Source organism: Protopterus annectens, chromosome 2.part1, assembly GCF_019279795.1.
Source record: "Protopterus annectens isolate FY-2018-M chromosome 2.part1, PAN1.0, whole genome shotgun sequence".
NCBI lineage: Eukaryota > Metazoa > Chordata > Ceratodontiformes > Protopteridae > Protopterus > Protopterus annectens.
The window spans coordinates 1,315,080,881-1,315,085,880 of record NC_056729.1 but is presented as its reverse complement, the minus strand read 5'-3'; positions in this window follow the sequence as shown (position 1 = coordinate 1,315,085,880).

Genomic DNA, 5,000 nt, shown 5'->3' with positions numbered 1-5,000 from the left:
CTGCCTACTGTTAGTACATTTCACAGGGAGTCAGTGGGGCACAGGTAACAATTGTTTGCAAATCAGGGACATCCCTGTAAATCAGTCACAGTTGGGAGGTCTGGCCTCTTACCTATTCAATTATGACGGTGTTTATCCTGCTCTGATACTGTGTGGGGTTTGTAAGGTGTTACTGTAACATTATTACCTACTAGCATGGCTGTTTCTCTTCTCACACTAATGTAATGCAATTCCACAAGAATTGCCAGTAAAGATACACAGAACAAGCTTTGTGTAATGGCCTTCATATTTTCCCTTTACATTCACTCCTTGTATTTCATGATATATTTCTTTCAGCATCAAGTTCTTGTATATCTCCTGTGGCTCAGTGGTAATTCATGTAGACTAGTGTTTCCAAGGTCCGGGGTTGGAGACTGATGGGGTATTTTATTTTGCTGATGAGCAGACTACAGGCCTTGTCATACAGAGTGACCAAGGCACTTTTAAGCAGTTGTAAGCGGGTTTGCGTGAGTTTGCACGATGCTTAGCTATGCTTATTTATGCTTAGCTAAGCGCACACCAGTGCACACCCACTAACTACTGCTTAAAAGTGCTTACTCCCACTAACACCCGCACTATTTTCTTTTAAATAAAAGAAAATGGGGAAATAAGAAAGTGGTGAAAAAGGGGGCACAAAGAGGGTAGGACAGTAGGAAAACAAGCTCAGGATGTGCAGGAAGGATGTAGGGAAGGTCCATAGCTGCCCATTTCTTTATCAGCAACAGCTGTGCATATTTTTGAAATTTGGTGTGAAATTTGAAACCTTCCACCCCTGAGAGAGGGGTGAGGACAACAAAATATGTTGTACTGCCAATTAGAATTATCAGCTTACATGTCCAGCGGACATGTGTGCGAATTGTGCAGCTATGTATGGGGCGTAATTTTTTTGTGGGAACAGAGTGACCTTTTTTTATTTTTTTTTCAGGTGAGAGTGGAATGTGATCTACAGGAAGTAGGTATATTTGGAAAGGTAGGTTGGGGAGGTTAACAGACAAGACAAACAAGACGCATACAGGGGCGGAGTATGACACATGTGGGGGGTAAACACAATTAACTGGGACGGATGTTTGGATATCGCAAGCCCATTAGCCCACAGATGGCAACAGTGGAACTGAGAACCCCACCCATGGGCAGTTACCACTGTGCCGTTACAGCCCAGGCCGGGGCTGTGCTGGGGGCTGGATAGGATGGGCAGGCACACCCGTGAGTTGCGCCACTCTCACCTCAAGCTGGTGTAGGGGATCAGTCACAGAACACCTGATCTCACTACACACCATAGACTGGACCCTATGGAGGGTGAGTGGGGGCTCTCCTCCAGCCACGCTTGCAGATGGGGGATGAGCCCCATCCCCTGCAGCACTTCCACCTGAAAGTGGCACAGGGCCACCGGAGGAGGAGGTCCCGGCCTGGGCACTGGTGCCAGGTGCACTCGCCAGCTGAGGTGGGAGAGGTGGGTCCGCTGGAACCCGCCTTCCTTGTTGTCCTATGTTTAGCAGTATTTTATGGCATTTTGGGTTAGTAACAAACAACACCATTCAAAATTAGTTGTAACAGCATGCATCAGTATTCCCATTAACCAAACACCCATGAATTCCGAGCATTGAGCAGCAAGCATAACACATGCATATTTAGAACAACAGTGCACATTCCAACAGCATGCAGGGTTGATTGGTGGCAACAGGCCATCAGGTTAGGATATGTGAACAGGGCACATGTGTCAATGTACATGGAGATATGTATGAACCAACAGGACAAATGTCCATGGGAATTAATTGTGAATACACATACCCAGTTTGGTGTGGAATGGCATAATTTGTGAAAATAGGGTAGGGTGGAGAAATATTACATTAACAACTTACACTACCTATACATATACTGTACATTCCTAGTAGATGCAGATATATATCCCCTACATGTATTAGTACAGTTTCCTGTATGTAACCTTAGGAATGTTGGTGATGGGGATGTTACTGCTACATTAATATACATTCCATTTTTATTCATATATGTTCATATCTGGCTGTGTTCAGGTACAGCATCCTGCTACATTTGATTGATATGGGTCTAGACAACTGTGGATGTTCAGTATTTCATACAACCATACTATCTCCATAATGCAAGGGTACAGCAACATAATATTATGTAGTGACTGCAGTATACCTTTATTCCAGACTTATTACAGCTTTCTTGGTAGCTTCAAACTGTCTTTCTCACACTCTCTCACTTATTTTATATTTACATTTCAGAATGGTACGTAATTCTAGGCTTTATTAACATTTATTATTGGGTTACAACAATCCTTTCCAGCTGACTCACTTATTTCATATGGTAGAATTTACAAGGATGTATTCAACACTTGACTATCCTTTGTTGATTGACTACCACTGATTTTCAAGCTGAAGCAGTTATCTGATATTACAATACAGGTGGAAACTCTATTTGAGACTTGTTTAATCTTTATTACTGAATTGCAATACACTCTTTTCCAGGCTGCATCACTTATTTAATCTTACAATACTAGCAGAATTTTTATTCTAGGCTTATTTCACCTTTATTACTGGGTTACAACAATGAACTCTTTTTACAATCTGTCTCACTTATATTCTATAACAATACCAGCTAAATAATTACTAACCTGCCTGGTGGCGCAACCTCAGCAGACTATCAGCATAGGCTCGCCGATTCGCAGAACGCACACCTGCAGCTGTAATATAAATGAAGGAATATTGGAACATACCTCTCCATACTATAGGCTAGGATAGCATTTCTTATATACATAATTACATGGATACTTACTCGGTAGTGGGGCATTGGGCATTTGGCGGGCCTCCTGGACCCAACGGTTCAGTTGGTCCTCCTTACGTCACTTCAGGTTCACATGGTGGTGATGGACCTGTTCACCAGTCCTTGGAATGCCTGTGGCACTGGTGAGATCATGTGCCAACTGGTTCCATGCCTCTGCCTTATACCCACCCCATTGAACCTGGCCCTGCATGAGTTGTGCTTCATGATCATGGACTAGGAGCCAAACCATATATTTTGACTCCTCAACACCCCACCTTTGTGCTCTAAAGTGATTACTCTCGCCTGCACCTGCCATCCTGACTGCAAATGGGTACCACAATCAGTTATGGTGTGTATTCCTGCCTATGGGGCTTATATATGCCGGTTTTCCCGCACTTATCTCTGATTGGCCATTTTGGATATTTATCAGCTTAAAGCAAACCTGCTTTGTCATGGTTCTATTTTCATTCATTCCTATATATATATATATATATATATATATATATATATATATATATATGCTAATACTGTATTTCTCAGTACAACTGTCATGGCTTAGTGGGTCAGTACATTGGCTATGGTGCACAGTATTCTGGGTTTGACCCTTGGCATTGCTTTTTTTTTTTTTACTACTGTCTAGACAGGCTAGGAAGTGTTTTTGTGTAAAGGCGGCTTTGATACAGCTTGCCCAATGTTGCCTGCCGGGAAGCTGGTTGGCGCGCTGCACAGCTCCGCGCCAATGGCTTACGATGGGTAACACGTTATTTAGCTATGAGCACTCATATTACACTGGGTGAAGCACTGCTGAGCTCGGGCACTCATATTATGCTTGTTAAAGTGCAGCTCACCTCTGGGCACTCATATGCAGCTTATTAAAGCGCTGCTCACCTACGGGCACTCAAATGCAGCTTATTAAAGCATTGCTCAGCTATGGGCAATTATAATCCTTTTTTATAAATTATTCTGTCAGATTTCTTCACAACTACTTGGCCCATTTCATTACATTTTACTTAAATTATAGTTATATATTTATATATATATATATATATATATATATATATATATATATATATATATATATATATATATATATATATATATATATATATATATATATATATATATATATATATATGTCAGGGGATTGTTTCATACTTATTTAATTAAAAAGGGTGCATGATGTTGTGGGGGCTCGAACCGCGACTATCTCCTCTTTGGCCAAGGTCTCTACCACTACGCTATTGAAACTTGGCTTAATTTGCATATGTCATATCTGCTAACTGTGGCTGAGCGAAGGGCATACCCATGCAAACGAGTGCAAATGCGGGCAAACATTTTTGAAATTATAAAAAAAAAAATGAAACTGCTATTTTTACGTTTTACACATCTTTCAGTAGAGTTTTATCTCTGGGGATGTGTGGTGTTGTGTTCCTTGACATTTTTAAGGACTCGCTCATGGGTGTTTACTTTCAGCCTTTGACTATTCTGGGGGCATGTCCCTTTGCAGTACTCAGCATTCGGACACGCCCCCTACTTTCCTACATGGACCGTGTTAGCCTAAGGTATGATTCAGCATGTCCTCATGAATATGCATGGCATGCTGACATCATACCGTTCAACTGCAGCCTCCGAGTAAGACATATTAAGGCTTACACGGAGGTTTCGTGAATCTGGCCCATTATTTTTTTATAAAAAGCAATTGTTTTGTTTTGGGATTTTTTTGTATATACAGGCGATCGGACAGTTTTTAATAGTAATCCTGTGAATGGTTATTTTTGGTGGACTTTTGTATATTTATGATTGACTGTATTGTTTATTATTCATTCTGAAGAAGTTCTGATTACATAAATTGGGTTGAAAGTGCACATACATACAGTCTTTTTTGTCTTTATTTAATGTTTTTGTTTTGTCCATGTTTCCACAGACTACTGTTAGTTTCTTTGTGGTTTATGTTCCTGGTGGTTTAGCAGTATGAATTCCAAGGTTCTTTTATTAAATTTGCTGTACTGTTTTATATGACATATATATACAATTCACACCAATATGGGCAATCAAATTTTGAGCAAAATAATCACAACTTAGCTAGCCTCCTTAATATGCATTGTATTGTACAACTGTGTTGAACCTGTGCATGTTTTAGTATTAGTAGTCAATCGAAACTCAACATGTCAATAGTC